We start from the raw sequence: 19,205 nt of genomic DNA on the forward strand, positions 1-19,205 counted from the left end.
AGAAAAAGGGAACCAGGGCTGCTGGATCCCAATCAGTAGTCTGCCTCCGAGCTTATGGTCTTGGACCAGGGGGCCACCCTAGCAGAAGCGCTGGCAACAGGGCAGAGAGCCACCGGCCTCTGCACAGCCCCTGCAGCAGCTCTGGTAAACCAGGGAGAGGAGGTAGTCATCCTCCCTCCCCTTACACAGAACCCCTTACAGTAAGAGAGATGGATGTTGATAACTCTCCCCAGCAGCAGAACCCCTTCCCGGGAGAGGAGACAGTTGGGCTCTCTCCCCAGCGGCAGAGCCAGGAGAAGGGAGAGGAGACAGTCGGTCTCTCTTCCCAGAGGCAGAGCCATCCCCTGGGAGTGGAGGTAGTCGTCCTCCCTCCCCTTACATAGAACCTCTTCCTGGGAGAGGAGACAGTTGGTCTCTCTCCCCAGTGGTTGAGCCTGGAGCCAGGAAAGGAGACAGTCGGTCTCTCTCCCCTGCGGCAGAGTCATCCCCTGGGAGCGGAGGTAGTCGTCCTCCCTTCCCATAAGCAGAACTCCTTCCTGGGAGAGGAGACAGTCAGTCCCTCTCCCCAGTAGCAGAGCCAGGAGCAGGGAGAGGAGACAGTTTGGTAACAATATGTTAAACCAATGATACATTAACCGAATAGTTATATACTGATAATAATGGATATCCTGTATCCAGTGCCTGACCTAGCTATGCTACCAAACATAGAACTTATACATTTGGAGAATGGGGTAAGAATTCCTTTCATACCCAATGATTTGGGTGTTCAGCATGGTGTGTTAGTTCATTCCTCCATTTGGTCATCCCCTGGGAGCAGAGGTAGTCATCCTCCCTCCCCTTATGCAGAACCCCTTACTGGGAGAGGAGACAGTCATTATCTCTCCCCAGCAGCAGAGCCAGAAGCCGGGAGAGGAGACAGTTGGTCTCTCTTCCCAGCGGCAGAGCCATCCCCTGGGAGCGGAGGTAGTTGTCCTCCATCCCCGTAAGCAGAAACCCTTGCAGGGAGAGACGGATGTCAATAACTCTCCCCAGCAGCAGAACCCATTCCTGGGAGAGGAGACAGTCTGTCTCTCTCCCCAGAGGCAGGAGCAGGGAGAGGAGACAGTCGATCCCTCTCCCCAGCGGCAGAGCCAGGAGCAAGTAGAGGAGACTGTCGGTCTCTCTCCCCAGTGGCAAAGCCATCCCCTGGGAGCGGAGGTAGTCTTCCTCCCTCCCCATAAGCAGAACCCCTTGCAGGGAGAGACAGATGTTGATAACTCTCCCCAGCAGCAGAACCCCTGGGAGAGGAGACAGTCTGTCTCTTCTCCAGCAGCAGAGCCAGGAGCAGGGAGAGGAGACAGTCGATCCCTCTCCCCAGCGGCAGAGCCAGGAGCAGGTAGAGGAGACTGTCGGTCTCTCTCCCCAGTGGCAAAGCCATCCCCTGGGAGCGGAGGTAGTCTTCCTCCCTCCCCATAAGCAGAACCCCTTGCAGGGAGAGACAGATGTTGATAACTCTCCCCAGCAGCAGAACCCCTGGGAGAGGAGACAGTCTGTCTCTCTCCCCAGCAGCAGAGCCAGGAGCAGGGAGAGGAGACAGTCGATCCCTCTCCCCAGCGGCAGAGCCAGGAGCAGGGAGGGGTGAGAATACAGCTGGGAAACTGGCACTGGCTTTGTTTGAGGGTGGGTCAGCCGGTACTCAACAGAGTGTCACAGAGGGAGGCAGTATGGCCATGGAACTTAAAGACACTGGAACTTGTGGGAGAGCAACTGTTTGGGATCTGGCCTTGGCAAACTTGTTTGGTACTTTGCATCGTCTGACTATCCGAGCCCTGCAGGGGATATCCTGTGCTCTGCAGGGAATAAATGCCTGCAGAAACCCCCCCAGGGTACCTCAAGCACAGGGGAGATGGGATAACCTTCTCCATCATCCGAGAAGTGGAGGGCCACCGTTGGACAGCCCCAGACTGTCACGTTAAGGATCTAGCAGGGTCTGCCAAACTGGAAGGGGGGAGTTGTCACAGATACCGGGCTTCGAGGGTAAAACCCCTACCCCCCTACAACCTCACACCTGTTGTTTCTCAGTGGTTTTGGGTTCCTCAGAGCAACCACAATCTCTGGAAGCTTTTGTTTGCTTGTTTTGTGTTCTAAACTTGTTAAGAGAAGAGCTAATGTATGACCGGGAAAACCCTCAAAGGCTGGCCGGGCTCCAAGAACTCCCAGTCGGCCACCGCACAATGGACACCCGCCTAACCCCTCTCAGGCGGGACGGGCTCCTGGAACTCCCGGGTGGCCACAGAACAGCAGGACACTTGTTAACTTTACCCCTGGTCGCACCTGCAACCATGTGCCCCAGAGCTCTGCTCTTTTTGGGATTAGTAGCCCCTAGGGAGGACAAGAGGTGGGGGAATTACCGGAGGGGAGCTCTTTTGGAAACTGTTTTTTTTTTTGACACCCCTACCCCCATAACTTCAACGTGCTGTATCTCCGGTCCCCAGTGACAAATCATGCTAATTTTTGGACTGTGGCATCTGGGGACCGAGGGCTTTAAAACACCCTGGAAGTGCCCCTGGGATCACTCCGAAACCACCACCCCTGTGTCCTGGGATTCTGTGGGACTGTGGCTGCTATGGAGGTGCCTGTCGGTCTGGAGGGGCAGGAATGGCGTGAAAATTGTGGGATTGTCGAGTATCTTATCAAAATGAGCTTTGTGTATAAAAGGAGTGTGTGTTTTCAATAAAATCAGTTCCTGTTTCACCTGAATGCTAGTATGTGTAGTTATTTGGGTGGGCTCCTGCTAAAATCACTTTCCTGGGCTACATAGAAGCCTATTCAAGGCAGAGGAAGGACCCTTTGGCAGAGCTACCTAGTCTGGGTAGCCGGAGTCTGCCACAGGGTGGGACCCTGAGTACTGGTGCTGTCGGGCATCAGAGGTGGCTACAGGCTGTGGTCACTTGCCAGCTACATAGCTGCAGTTGGCAGGGAGGAAGCAGGACCCATTTGGCGGAGCTACCAGTTGGGGTAGCCGGGGTATCCGTCACAGAGAGCATTTACAGTCCATATCTACAGGCAGACCACCGCAGGAGCGTCCTCTGACTCCACCATCACCGTCAGCATCAAATGTCTGTGTTCTATTAGGGACTACTCATCCAAACTGCAGAGATGCTCAGAATGCAATCATTTTACTGGTACATGAGTCTATGGGGGTTTCCCATCAGGAATCGCTGCAAATCACCAACGTGTCCTTTTGCGCGTTTCGCTCCTCCACATAGGCAGCCAGGAGCTTCATTCCAGGTGATAGCGTCATCATCGTTACGGATTCTCTTATTGGTCTCCAATCTCACATGTTATGATTTACATCATTTCTTTAAGGTAGATTCTTCTTAATGTCCGTGATACATAGAAGTTATGATCCAATTAAGCTGGACTACGGCTTCAAGTTGTCAAACATTATATAAGTGACATTGACAGATATTGGCAACAAAAATTGGCCATACTTGGTAGATTCACAACCAAAGCTCTAAGCAAAGATATTCAAAAAGAAAAAAAAACTTTTTCATAAATATCAACAAATAATATTTTATTTAATTATATTAGTTCTAGTGCAATCATTTATTTTGAAACATAATAAACTAATAGGCTTACAAATCACACTCATTATTTATAGTCATTTCAATATTAATCTAAACTAAGTGCCATATCACTGAGACTCCGTATCATATTATATACATATTCAAAAGGTAGACATATTTAACAAGATTAGGCTAAAAACGAAGCAAACTCCAATTTTTCATTAAGACTAACTGGTGAAAGTGTTTTTTTCTTCTTATGAATCCATCAATTTCTTACTATAACAGAATTGTACAACCTTGTCTGCTAGGTTTAACTAATTCAATACCAATAAAGTGCAAATCATCTACTTTAGAACCATGTGCATTGTCTAAAGTGTCTAGCTACAGGCTAATAAAGTCACCAAATTGTGTTCATCAAAGATAGCTATGGGGCTATCTATGTTTAGATCCTTAATATCATCACGATGTTCGGTAATCGGTGACCTACATTCTCTATAGGTTTTACCCACATAAAAACATGGGCAAGAACAATACAGCAAATAAATGTAGAACAACAATTAATAAATGATTGGATCTTACATACCTTTCCAGTAGTTGTCCAAAAAGTTTTTGCTCTTTTGACAAACTTACAACATACACAGTGAATTCATGGGGACCATCCCACTATTTTTTGTGCATGTTTCTCTAATTACAAGGTGGGTCATAGTTGAATTCACTCTTGACTAATAGAACTTTCAAATTACTTGTTCTGCATGCCGTCATCTGTGGGTAGTCTCCAACATAGTCATGTAAGCTAGGATCATTAGTCAGCAAATTCCAGTTGTTATTCAGGATCTTTTTCATTTTTCCCCAATGGTAAATATATTTAGTGATGAATATGATCTTGTTATCTTTGTCTGGTTTTGTTTTAGTATTGTACAATAAGCTTTGTCTTTCTAGCATTTTTGCCTTAAATAACGCTCTCTTAATCTTTTTGAGTACCTTCAGTCTCGAAATCTTTAAGCCATTTCTTTTGCCTGATTATTAAAAGTAGACTAATCAGAACATATCCTACGTAATTTCAAAAATTGTCCATAGGGTATCCCACGTTTTAGATTTTCTGGATGATGGCTAGAACTTAAAAGTAGACTATTTGATACAGTTTATTTTTGAAAAACCTAAGTGCTTATTATATTGTTCCTTTTGCTAATTAGTAAGTCAAGGAAACTAATACTGTTATAATCACTATTACATGTTAGAAATATGTTAAAATCATTATGGTTCAACAAAGAAACAAACTGTGAAAGTTCCTCTTCATGCCCTACCCACAAGATCAAAATGTAATCTACATAGTGGATCAAAAGGGCCACACCCAATTTGCATATTTACCAAAGACCACCTGGTTTTCCCAAAACCCTAAATGTAATATGCATAGGTGGGGGCAGATGTGGCTCCCATGGCTTTTCCACTTGTTTGTTGAAAAAATTTGCCATCAAACATAAAAATGTTATTACCTAGTACAAATTCTAGAAGATTAGTCCCAAACGTGGTATGTCTATCATATCCCCAGCCTCTAGTGCATAATAAGCTTTCACTTGCTCTTATTCCTAAAGTATGAAGGATTGATGAGTAGAGGGATTCAACATCTATGGAGACCAAAAGGGTCTTCTCAGAGACATTGATTCCATCCAGTTTTTAATGACATCTGTAGAGTCCTGTAGAAATGTTGTCAATTCTGTTACAAAAAATAATCAATCTATCTACTGATTCCTTTTGTTTGGCCTCCTATTCCTGAAATTATTGGGCGCCCTGGGTTGGTTTTTTTTGGATAGATTTATGCAATTTTGGAATCCAGTAAAAGACTGGAGTCTTTAGTTTTGCATTTCAAACAAAATTGAATTCTTGTCCAGAAATCAAGTTCTCCTTTTGGCGTCATTTAACAAAAACAACATTTGAATATGAGATTTTAAGAAATCCTCACAGGTCACTGGTTCAATATCTTATAACTGTCATACTGCTTCTTTAACATAATACTCTTTTTCCCACCCTTGTCGGCTGGCTTTATGACTAATTCTTTATGATTCATTAAATTACAAAGAGCTTGACGCTCCCTAAGTGACAAATTATCATTAATAACCCCGTCATTTGTATTTGAGCAATCTCCTGTGATACATTTTGCACGAATACTGAAATATTTGGAATGGCTGAAAAGGAAGGCATACATACAGATTTTTTCTTAAAATCAGTTTTTGGGTGTATTTTGATTGTATCATTACTTTGGTCATTCATAAGTGTTTCCAATGGGTCTAATGCCTCTCTAGCTTCCCTACAGCTCAAATAAATTGTTGTTCTAGGTGTTATCATTTTCTTTAATGCCAGCTTACATGCGAAAAGGTGAAGATCTTTAGTTACCTCAAAAGGATCCAGACTATTTGTTGGACAAGCTTAGACCTTTCTCTAACACATTAATGTGTTCTAGATTTAAAGGAAAGGAAGAGAGATTGACTATGTTCATGTGTTTTTCAGAAGGTGGTGAGCCTAAAAGCTATTGGATTCCATTTTCTAATTTTACCAAGACCGATTCCGGGTCATCATGTACTGTCTCCTGTTTTCTCTCCTTCCCCATCTCTCCTTTCTTGAGTGAGTGCAAGATTTTGTCATTATCTTCTGCTGGAAACTGATTAATTAGCTCCCACCTGATCTATTTCAGCTTCTATATAGGAAGTGTTCAGGTCTAGGGTCAGAGCACCAGATTAGTTTACACATCATTCTGTGTCTGTTTCTGTGTATTGCAAGTCATTCCTGTCCTGCCTGTGTTCTACTGACCCCTAGTGCCCAGATTTATTTAGTTTTTTATTGCTCTAGCATTTATTCTTGTAACTTGCTACATATATACGCTGACCCTGCAACATATCTCATATTGTGTTTATCTAGTCATCTGCTGTATCTACTGCTCTATAGTATACCCTGATGCTGCAACATATCTAATTTACCCGACAGTTGTATCAAATGACTGGATTTATCACAGTAATATGTGTCTGGTAAATGAGATATGTTGCAGCGTCAGGGTATACTATACAGCAGTAGATACAGCAGTAGATACAGCAGATGACTAGATAAACACAATATGAGATATGTTGCAGGGTCAGGGTATACAATACAGCTGTAGCAGATGGCTAAACACAATATGAGATATGTTGCAGGTTCAGAGTATACAATACAGCAGTAGCAGATGACTAAACACAAATACCTAGATTACGAGTTTTGCACTAAACAGTGTGCAAAACTAACGCCAAAAAGGTTGCGTTATTTCACTCTCCATAGCGCTGCCATTACGAGTTACTGAAAAGCCTCCTTGTGCGTGCAATATGGTGGTGTTAAGCTCCCTACCGCACAAAATTCAAGGGCTGATTTGACGTGCTTGTGCACAATTTCCTCCATAGACATCAATGGGGAGAGAGTGTTAGAAAAAAACTGAAATCCTATTGGCTGATTTGAACAGCCAATAGGATTTCAGTAGCTCTCATCCTATTGGCTGTTTTGAACAGCCAATAGGATTTCAGAAGCTCTCATCCTATTGGCCGATTTGAATTTGAAGAATCAAATCAGCCAATAGGAATGCAAGGTACACCATTTTGAAACGGCTACCTTGCATTCAACTTCAGTGTACGGCGGTGACTGTATAAAGAGGATGCTCTGCACAGGATGGGATCCACTTCCAGGATAGCTCCACGCCACCGGGATTAAGGTATTGGACGTCCCCGAGATGGATGAAGGTGTCGCCGCTTGGATGAAGACTTATCGCCACCTGGATGAAGATGGATGTCCGGACTTCAGGAGCCGAGAATAGATATTTTGGGGTTAGTGTTTTTTTTATTTTTTGGGGTGTTTTTGGGGGGTTTTTAGATTAGGGATGGGCACTTGGAAAAGAGCTGAATGCCATTTTAAGGGCAGTGAAAAAGAGCTGAATGCCCTTTTAAGGGCAATACCCATACAAATGCCCCTTTAGGGGCAATGGTTAGTTTGGGATTTTTTAGAGTGAGGTTTTTTTATTTTGGGGGGTTGGTTGGGTGGTGGGTTTTACTTTTGGGGGGACTTTGTATTTTTTTTACAGGTAAAAGAGCTGTTTAACTTAGGGCAATGGCCTACAAAAAGGCCCTTTTAAGGGCTATTGGTAGTTTATTATAGGTTAGGGGGAGTTTTTATTTTGTGGGGGCTCTTATTTTTATAGGGCTATTAGATTAGGTGTAATTGTTTTTATTTTTGATAATTTCGTTTATTATTTTTTGTAAGCTTAGTGTTTATTATTTTTTGTAATTTTAGATTTTGTATTTTTTTTCGTAGTGTTAGGCTTGTTTAAATTTGCAATTTAGGTTTTTAATTGGTAGTATTTTTTATTTTATAAGAATAGTAATGTTAGTTTAATTTATAGTTGAATGTTATGTTTATTTTTATTTCACAGGTTAGTTTTTATTTATTTAAAGATAGTTATATTGTAATTTAAATTTAAAGCTAGGGGGGTGTTCGGTTTAGGGGTTAATAGTTTAATTTAGCGTTTTGCGATGTGGAGTAGTTACGATGTGGGGAGCTGGAGGTTTAGGGGTTAACACTTTATTATAGTGTTGGCGATGGGGGCGGCGGTTTAGGGGTTAATAGGTTTATTTAGGTGTCGGCGATGTCGGGAAGCGGCAGATTAGGGGTAAATAACTTTTATTAGTGTCGGCAATGTCGGGGAATGGCGGTTTAGGGGTTAATATATTTAAATAGTGTTGGGGATGTGGGTGGGCGGCAGATTAGGGGTTAATAACTTTATTTAATAGTCGCAATGTGGGTGGCAGATTAGGGGTTAATAAGTTTTAAATAGTGTTGGGGATGTGGGTGGGCGGCAGATTAGGGGTTAATAACTTTATTTAATAGTCGCGATGTGGGTGGCAGATTAGGGGTTAATAAGTTTTAAATAGTGTTTGCGATGCGGGAGGGTGGTGGTTTAGGGGTTAATAGCTAGTTTATGGGTGTTAGTGTACTTTGTAACACTTTATTTATGAGTTTTGTGAAATATTATTGTTACACAAAATCCATAACTACTGGTCTCAGATGGCGGTATGGCTCGTGTTGGTATAGGCTGTAACACAAACATTTTAGCCTGAACACACAACCTGTAATACCGGCGCTATAAAATTTCCACACAAAAACGTAATTTTTTGAGTGCGGAATGGACGTTGCGTTACAGGCTAAAATGCTTGTGGTATAGCTATACCGACACGACTCGTAATATACTTTCCTGGCCATTACGCTGGAATGGCAATTTTTCAGCGTTAAAAGCCGTACTGCAACACTTGTACTCTAGCCGTATATGAGATATGTTACAGCGTCAGGGTATATAATACAGTTGTAGCAAATGACTGGATAATCACAGTAATACGTTTCGGGTAAATGAGATATGTTGCAGCGTCAGGGTATACTATGCAGCAGTAGATACAGCCAATGACTAGATAAACACAATATGAGATATGTTGCAGGGTCAAAATATACAATACAGCAGTAGCAGATGACTAAACACAATATGAGATATGTTGCAGCATCAGGGTATATAAAAGAGTAGTAGCAAATAACTGCATAATCACAGTAATACGTGTAGGGTAAATGAGATATGTTGCAGCGTCAGGGTATACTATACAGCAGTAGATACAGCAGATGACTAGATAAACACAATATGAGATATGTTGCAGGTTCAGAGTATACAATACAGAAGTAGCAGATGACTAAACACAAACACCTAGATTATGAGTTTTGCGCTAAACAGGGTGCAAAACTAACGCCAAAAAGGTTGCGTTATTTCACTCTCCATAGCGCTGCATTACGAGTTACTGAAAAACCTCCTTGTGCGTGCGATATGGTGGCATTAAGCTCCCTACCGCACAAAATTCAAGGGCTGATTTGACGTGCTCGTGCACACTTTCCCTCATAGACATCAATGGGGAGAGAGTGTTAGAAAAAAAATGAAATCCTATTGGCTGATTTGAACAGCCAATAGGATTTCAGTAGCTCTCATCCTATTGGCTGTTTTGAACAGCCAATAGGATTTCAGAAGCTCTCATCCTATTGGCTGATTTGAATTTGAAGAATCAAATCAGCCAATAAGAATGCAAGGTACGCCATTTTGAAACGGCTACCTTGCATTCAACTTCAGTGTACGGCGGTGACCGTATAAAGAGGATGCTCTGCACAGGATGGGATTCACTTCCAGGATAGCTCCACGCCGCCGGGATGAAGGTAGAAGATGTCCCCGAGATGGATGAAGGTGTCGCCGCCTGGATGAAGACTTCTCGCCGCCTGGATGAAGACTTCTCGCCGCCTGGATGAAGATGGATGGCCATATCTACTCTGGGTTCTGAAACCCAGAGTAGATATTTTGGGGTTAGTGTTAGGCTTTTTTTTATTTTTTTGGGGTGTTTTGGGGGGGGGGGGGGGGTTAGATTAGGGATGGGCACTTGGAAAAGAGCTGAATGCCATTTTAAGGGCAGTGAAAAAGAGCTGAATGCCCTTTTAAGGGCAATACCCATACAAATGCCCCTTTAGGGGCAATGGGTAGTTTAGGATTTTTTAGAGTTAGGTTTTTTTTATTTTGGGGGGTTGGTTGGGTGGTGGGTTTTACTTTTGGGGGGGACTTTGTATTTTTTTACAGGTAAAAGAGCTGTTTAACTTAGGGTAATGGCCTACAAAAGGCCCTTTAAAGGGCTATAGGTAGTTTATTATAGGTTAGGGGGTGTTTTTATTTTGGGGGGGGCTCTTTTATTTTTATAGGGCTATTAGATTAGGTGTAATTGTTTTTATTTTTGATAATTTCGTTTGTTACTCTTTGTAAGCTTAGTGTTGCAGCATCAGGGTATATAAAAGAGTAGTAGCAAATGAATGCATAATCACAGTAATACGTGTAGGGTAAATGAGATATGTTGCAGCGTCAGGGTATACTATACAGCAGTAGATACAGCGGATGACTAGATATTAGATAAACACAATATGAGACAAAAACAATAGTACTCAGCGCACCGTAATAGTATTTAAATGTACTTTTTTTCACTATACAAAAGAAATAGAAATATCACAACCTAAACTCCTCTTATTCACAACATGCATCAATCATACATACACGCAAAATAAATTTCACCCCAAGCGTCCCTAGGGGAAACAAACTCAGGCCGTCATCTCAGTTGTAAAAGTCTCAAGAGGCATGAGTACTCCCAAATCCGGTTTTATTTTATAATCCCAAAGATGAGGGTAGTATGTTAGATTAACCATTTTAGAAAGAGTCAGCAAGCAAAGTTAGTATCTACAAGTACCATCTGTTATTTCTAGTGTTAGCTTGTTAATGCAATATTACACTGTACAAAGTTCCTCTCCTCCTGAACCCTTATTTTTTAGCATGCATATGTTAGTCCCATAGTATGGAATATCACTCTGTTCAGTCTATGCTAAATTTAAACGCCTCTCATCAGCGTCTTAGCCCATTGTAACAGGTGATCATAGCCATGTACCATGTACCAACAGGTGATCATAGCCATGTAAACGAGACACCTTCAGCACTGTGTGCTCATCACATGCAACAGAGTCGTCCTTTGCATCAGGATAGCTCCATGGTTCTCAAACCGCAAACATGCCAACAATCTGCTCAATAAGGTTCGGCCGTATGGATCCAAGTAGCGTCCCGGCAAGTGTGCAACAAATGGGTACTGTAGTGATTAGACGGCCTTGATAAACAATTCAGATGCACGTTTCTGGACTCTGCCCTTTATCAAGGAGTATACGTCATACACAAATCCACCTCTTCAAATAGGCCTTAACAGTGTTCTCATTGGTTAATTTTTACACATATATCATACATGTGAACGGCATTCTCACCGCCCCTATAACTTAAAGGTGGAATTGTGCAATTATAAAAAAAATTATAACGAAACATGCAAATCGTTTTTGACTGCAGCTTATTAACATCTTAAACATTCATAATATATACATATATACACAGGGTAAATATACTAATGGCTTTCTTTAGTCAGAACATTGTCATTTAGCATAGATAGATAATATACATAGGGGTGCCAGACTATGCATGGTATATTTGTAAATCTACATATATTAATGCGCATGAAACCTGTACAGCATATTAGCTCCATTAATATAATAAGTCCTCTAAAGTAGAGATACTAATCTTGAAATTAATCCATCATTTCAATATGCAATATACATTACACAAAGTGACCTCATGGTATATCCCTATTCAAACCCTTAGGGGATAGGGTATCCAGTTTCCTAATCCATTGTGCCTCCTTTTAAATAAAAGCTTCTGTCTATCCCCCCTCTTTTCAAGGGAAGAAACATCATCCACTATTTGGAACCTTAATTGACTTTTATTATGTGACTTTACTGTAAAGTGGTATGCTACTGTTGCATCTATATCCAATTTACCTACAGCCGCCTTATGCTGTCTGATCCTGTCATGCACATTCTGGGTGGTCTCACCCACGTAGGCTAACCCACTAGGACATTTAATAATGTATATGACATAACTAGAATTACATGTATATGTATCTCTAATTCCAATTTTGCATCCAGTATAAGGATGTGTCACACTGTCACCCTTAATGAGGGAATTGTGTTGTGCACAGTTATGACATGGAAAGCAACCTTTTTTTCTGAAGAAGATAGGCTGTATTTGCAGTCCCCAAATCAGCCCTAACAAGTTCATCTATGAGGTTCCTATTCCTTTTATAAGAAAAAATGGAGAGTCTTTAAATGTATCTGCCAATTGAGGTTTCTCTTTTAATAGGTGCCAGTGCTTTGTTATCATAGTTCTCAGTTTCCTACTATGAAAGCTATATTGTGTTACCAAAGGAACAGAGAAGTGTTTATTTGCTTTATTCTTAGAGGATAGCAGGCTTTGTCTATCTATTTCATTTACTCTTTATAGGTTGTCTTGTACAATATTATCTGGGTAACCCCTAGTCCTTAACTTATTAGCCATTTAATCAAGCCTAAGTTGTAATTTTAAAGGATCAGACACAATCCTTTTAGTTCGAAGTAGTTGGCTATATGGCAGACTTTTGATCATCGCTGGGAGAAGATTACTATGATCAATTGCTTTACTGAAGATATCACAACTTAATGTATCTCCATTAATATAGATTATTGTATCCAGAAAACTTATATTGGTTATACTACTCTGCATAATGGAATTTAGATAAGTTTTAGTATTCAAAGTTTTCATAAGGCTTTCTAGAGATTCTACATCACCTGTCCATACAAATAATGCTATCATCTATATAGCAATACCAGCATGCTATATTGTTCTTAAACATGTCTTCTCCATATATGTATAGTTCCTCAAATTGGCCTACAAATAAGTTTGCATATGTAGGAGCAATATTTGAGACCATTGCTGTGCCCTTGACTTGGACATTGAAGGTGTCCTAAAACATAAAATAGCTGTCATATAAAATGATCTTGAGTAAATCATTAATGAGTCTTCTTTCTGAAGGTGTAAACAATCTTTATTTTTCAATGTAATAGAAGATACCTTCTATGCCCAACTCATTGGAAATGGAGGTATATATCCATGGTGACAAGAATACTATTAGGGGCAACTTTAAATGTGAAATTTTGTTCAAAAAGTCTGTAGTGTCCTGAAGATATGATCTTATGCTACCCAATAGTGGCCTTATCAGATTAATCAACCGCAATTGTTTGGAATACTGAATCTGTTCCTGCCACTATGGGGCGACCAGGAGGTATCTGTAAATCTTTGTGTATTTTAGGTGAAATATAAAAAACCAGAATGATGGGGTATAAATTAATCATAAATTTTGCCTGTTGAGATGTAATGATACTCATTTCCTTAGCCAATTCCACTACTTTCACAATGTTATTTTGTATTTTCTTAGTGGGATCTGAATGTATAATCCTATAATTCTCCTGATTCGATAATTGCATTATTACATTATGAGATGTGTTGCAGGGTCAGAGTATATGTGATAGCAGTTACAAGAATAAATACTGGAGGAATAAAAAAAACAAAATATAACTGGGCACTAGGGGTCAGTAGAACACAAGCAGGACAGGAATGACTTGCAATACACAGAAAAAGACACAGTGATGTGTAAGCGAATCTGGTACACTAACCCTAGACCGGAACACTTCCTATATAGAAGCTGAAATAGATCAGGTGAGAGATAATTAATCAGGTTTCAGTGGACCATGATGGCTGACAGGGAAGAACTTCCTTAATAGAGACAGATACCCTGACTCAACAACATATCTCATTTACCAGAACCCTATTACTGTGATTACCCAGTGATTTGCTACAACTGTATTATATACAGTTATATACACTGTACCTGTAATATATTTCCGTTACTGATAACTATTACTGTGATTACCCAGTCATCTGTTACTGATGTATAGTATACTATGTACCTGTAACATATCTCAGTTACTGGTAACTATTACTGTGATTACCCAGTGATCCGTTACTGCTGTATTGTATACTCTTTATCTGTAACGTATCTCAGTTACTAGATAACTATTACTGTGATTACCCAGTCATCTGTTACTGCTTTATTGTATACTCTTTATCTGTAACGTATCTCAGTTACTAGATAACTATTACTGTGATTACCCAGTCATCTGTTACTGCTGTATTGTATACTCTGTGCCTTTAACATATCTCAGTTACTAGATATCTACTACTCCTGTGATTACCCAGTCATCTGTTCCTGCTGTATTGTATACTCTGTACCTGTAACATATCTCAGTTACTAGATATCTACTACTCCTGTGATTACCCAGTCATCTGTTCCTGCTGTATTGTATACTCTGTACCTGTAACATATCTCAGTTACTAGATATCTATTACTGTGATTACCCAGCCATCTGTTACTGCTTTATGGTATACTCTGTACCTTTAACATATGACAGTTGCTAGATTACAACTACTGTGATTTTCCAGTCATCTGTTACTGCTGTATTGAATACTCCTACCTATTTAAAAAGTAATACAAACTTACCTGTGAAATAAAAATAAATAAAATTACAAAAAATAAAAAAACTACCATTGCAAAAAATAACAAACGAAGTTATACAAAAAGATAAAATTATTCCTATTCTAATACCCGTTTTTTTTGGGGGGGGTTTTAAAATGTTTTGAAGGTGTCCTAAAACATAAAATAGCTGTCATATAAAATGATCTTGAGTAAATCATTAATGAGTCTTCTTTCTGAAGGTGTATACAATCTTTATTTTTCAATGTAATAGAAGATACCTTCTATGCCCAACTCATTGGAAATGGAGGTATATATCCATGGTGACAAGAATACTATTAGGGGCAACTTTAAATGTGAAATTTTGTTCAAAAAGTCTGTAGTGTCCTGAAGATATGATCTTATGCTACCCAATAGTGGCCTTATCAGATTAATCAACCGCAATTGTTTGGAATACTGAATCTGTTCCTGCCACTATGGGGCGACCAGGAGGTATCTGTAAATCTTTGTGTATTTTAGGTGAAATATAAAAAACCAGAATGATGGGGTATAAATTAATCATAAATTTTGCCTGTTGAGATGTAATGATACTCATTTCCTTAGCCAATTCCACTACTTTCACAATGTTATTTTGTATTTTCTTAGTGGGATCTGAATGTATAATCCTATAATTCTCCTGATTCGATAATTGCATTATTACATTATGAGATGTGTTGCAGGGTCAGAGTATATGTGATAGCAGTTACAAGAATAAATACTGGAGGAATAAAAAAAACAAAATATAACTGGGCACTAGGGGTCAGTAGAACACAAGCAGGACAGGAATGACTTGCAATACACAGAAAAAGACACGGTGATGTGTAAGCGAATCTGGTACACTAACCCTAGACCGGAACACTTCCTATATAGAAGCTGAAATAGATCAGGTGAGAGATAATTAATCAGGTTTCAGTGGACCATGATGGCTGACAGGGAAGAACTTCCTTAATAGAGACAGATACCCTGACTCAACAACATATCTCATTTACCAGAACCCTATTACTGTGATTACCCAGTGATTTGCTACAACTGTATTATATACAGTTATATACACTGTACCTGTAATATATTTCAGTTACTGATAACTATTACTGTGATTACCCAGTCATCTGTTACTGATGTATAGTATACTATGTACCTGTAACATATCTCAGTTACTGGTAACTATTACTGTGATTACCCAGTGATCCGTTACTGCTGTATTGTATACTCTTTATCTGTAACGTATCTCAGTTACTAGATAACTATTACTGTGATTACCCAGTCATCTGTTACTGCTTTATTGTATACTCTTTATCTGTAACGTATCTCAGTTACTAGATAACTATTACTGTGATTACCCAGTCATCTGTTACTGCTGTATTGTATACTCTGTGCCTTTAACATATCTCAGTTACTAGATATCTACTACTCCTGTGATTACCCAGTCATCTGTTCCTGCTGTATTGTATACTCTGTACCTGTAACATATCTCAGTTACTAGATATCTACTACTCCTGTGATTACCCAGTCATCTGTTCCTGCTGTATTGTATACTCTGTACCTGTAACATATCTCAGTTACTAGATATCTATTACTGTGATTACCCAGCCATCTGTTACTGCTTTATTGTATACTCTGTACCTTTAACGTATGACAGTTGCTAGATTACAACTACTGTGATTTTCCAGTCATCTGTTACTGCTGTATTGAATACTCCTACCTATTTAAAAAGTAATACAAACTTACCTGTGAAATAAAAATAAATAAAATTACAAAAAATAAAAAAACTACCATTGCAAAAAATAACAAACGAAGTTATACAAAAAGATAAAATTATTCCTATTCTAATACCCGTTTTTTTGGGGGGGGGGTTTTAAAATGCTCCAAAAATAAAAAAAAATCCCATTTCAAAAAATAACATACGAAATTATCCAAAATAATAAAAATGATTCCTATTCTAATAACCCAAAAAAACACCCCAAAATAAAAAAACCTAATCTATAATAAACTACCAATAGCCCTTAAAAGGGCCTTTTGTAGGGCATTGCTCTAAAGTTAACAGCTCTTTGGCTAAAAAAAATACAACAAACACCCTCTAACATTACAAAACCCCACCCCCCCCCCAACCCTCAAAATAAAAAACCTAACTTAAAAAAAACTAATCTACCCATTGCCCTTAAAAGGGCATTTGTATGAGCATTGCCCTTTAAAAGGGCATTCAGCTCTTTTTCGGCCCATTAAAATAAAAAAGCTCTAATCTAAAAAAAAAAAAAAACACCCCCCAAAAAAAACAAAAAACCCTAACACTAACCCCAAAATCGCTACTTACAGATGCTGAAGTCCGGCGAACTTCATCCCAGCGGCAAAGCATCTTCATCCATCGCGGGACTGGCATCTTCTTCATCCCTGCGGAGGCGGGAGGTCCAGGCAGGGGTCCATTGGTGCGGCGTGGAGGTCCTTTTCATGCGATCGTCAGCCGCACAGTGAGGAGTCAATGCAAGGTACCCACTTTATATTGGGGTACTGTTGCATTCCTATTGGCTGAAAAATGAAAATTAGCCAATAGGAATTAGAGCTGCTTAAATCCTATTGGCTGATTTGAACAGCCAATAGAATTTAAGCAGCTCTCATTCCTATTGCCTGATTTCAATTTTTCAGCCAATAGGAATGCAACGGTACCCCAATATAAAAGGGGTACCTTGCATTGAATCCTTAGTGTGTGGCGGACGATTGCATGAAGAGGCCCTCCACGTCGGACTGATGGACCTCCGCTTCCGCGCTTCCACCGACCGCTCCGCCTCCACTGGGATGAAGATAGAAAATGTCGGTCCCGCAATGGATACAGATGGAGCCGCCTGGATCATCCAGGCTGGATGAAGATGCTTCGCCCCTGGGATAAAGATCTTTCACCGGACTTCAGCAACTGTGAGTACTCATTTTGGGGTTAGTGTTAGGTATATATTTTTTTTTGGGGGGGGGGGGGTTTAGATTAGGGCTTTTTATTTAATGGCCGAAAAAGAGCTGAATGCCGTTTTAAGGACAGTAAAAGAGCTGAATGCCGTTTTAAGGACAGTAAAAGAGCTGAATGCCCTTTTAAGGGCAATGCCTATACAAATGCCCTTTTCAGGGCAATGGGTAGATTAGTTTTTTTTTAGTTAGGTTATTTTTATTTTGTGGGTTTAGGGGGGTGGGGGTTTGTAATGTTAGGGGGTGTTTGTTTTTATTTGTTTGTAAAAGAGCTGTTAACTTTAGGGCAATGCCCTAAAAAAGGCCCTTTTAAGGGCCCTTGGTAGTTTATTGTAGATTAGGGTTTTTTATTTTGGGATGTTTTTTTTTTTGTTTTTTTTTTAAAAAAACGGGATATTAGAATAGGAATCATTTTTACTATTTCGGATAATTTTCTTTGTTATTTTTTGTAATGGTAGTTTTTTTATTTTTTGTAATTTCAGTGTTTTTTATTTTTTGTAATTGTAGTTATAATTTTTTTGTAATCTTAGGTTTTTTTTTTTTTTTTTTAGTAATGTTAGGTTTTATTAGTGTAAGCTTAGGTTTTATTTTTATTTCACAGGTAAGTTTGTATTTATTTTTAAATAGGTAGTTAATTAATAATTGTAACTTTAATTTAGGTCTATTTTAATTATGTTAAAGTTAGAGGGTGGTAGGTTTAGGTGTTAATAGTTTAATTTAGGCTGTTGTGATGTGGGGGGCGGCGGTTTAGGGGTTAATAGGTTTAGTTAGTGTCTGTAATGTCGGGGAATGGTTGTTTAGGGGTTAAAAGCTTTATTTAGTGATTTAGTTGGTGTCGGCGATGTCGGGGAATGGCGGTTTATGGGTTAATAGCTTTATTTAGTGATTTAGTTGGGTTCGACGATGTCGGGGGAACTGCGGTTTAGATTAGAACAATGAAAAATTCTGAATATGAACAATGGATCCAAAAATTCGGAAACTGATTTATTCATTTTCAGGATTTTTCAGGATTTTAGTTATGGTGCCGATTCGGAAATTTGGATGAATTTGAATCTCCTAATCGGCAAAAATTCGGCCGAAATGGAACGCACATGTCTAATAACTATTACTGTGATTACCCAGTAATCTGTTACTGCTGTGTTGTATATCTCAAAACACGGAAGGGAACTGCACTCTCATACTGGACCGGCTACACATCCCATGACCCTGCAGCATGCTCAGCCCTGGGTGCCACTGGCACTCACAGGAAGTTGTGCTGTTCCCAGAGTCACAGGCAGTTAACCCCAATCAGGTCTGGGTGCAAGAACCATAGGGATAATTACAAAATAAATTAATACAACACACAGAGAAAACCCAGCACTCACTTACAAGCTCTCAGCTAAGATTTAAAAGCAAAAATGGAAAGGTTAGTTACCGCATCTGGCCAAATGGGACAAACCCAGGTACCTCGTCAAGGTCCTTTCCAATACCTGGGACCCTAAAACAGCCACACAATGCAAGCTTTCAAATCCAAACAAACTGGGAACAAGTGAAGGGTGCACAGGAATATGTAATCACCCTAGACATATACAAAACACGGAAGGGAACTGCACTCTCATACTGGACCGGGTACACATCCCATGACCCTGCAACATGCTCAGCCCTGGATGTCACTGGCACT

At 40.0% G+C, this 19,205-nt stretch overlaps 1 protein-coding gene across 1 annotated transcript in view; it reads left to right on the forward strand.

Moving 5' to 3' along the window:
- Window positions 1-15,408: 15,408 nt before the first annotated feature.
- Window positions 15,409-19,205, forward strand: part of LOC128639163 (uncharacterized) — a 121,302-nt gene continuing 117,505 nt past the window's right edge. Inside the window, exon 1 of the mRNA XM_053691377.1 lies at window positions 15,409-15,483. The gene's annotated coding sequence lies outside the window, so the exon portion shown is untranslated. The remainder of the gene's footprint in view (window positions 15,484-19,205) is intronic.

The sequence above is a fragment of the Bombina bombina genome, chromosome 8 (genome assembly GCF_027579735.1).
Source record: "Bombina bombina isolate aBomBom1 chromosome 8, aBomBom1.pri, whole genome shotgun sequence".
NCBI lineage: Eukaryota > Metazoa > Chordata > Amphibia > Anura > Bombinatoridae > Bombina > Bombina bombina.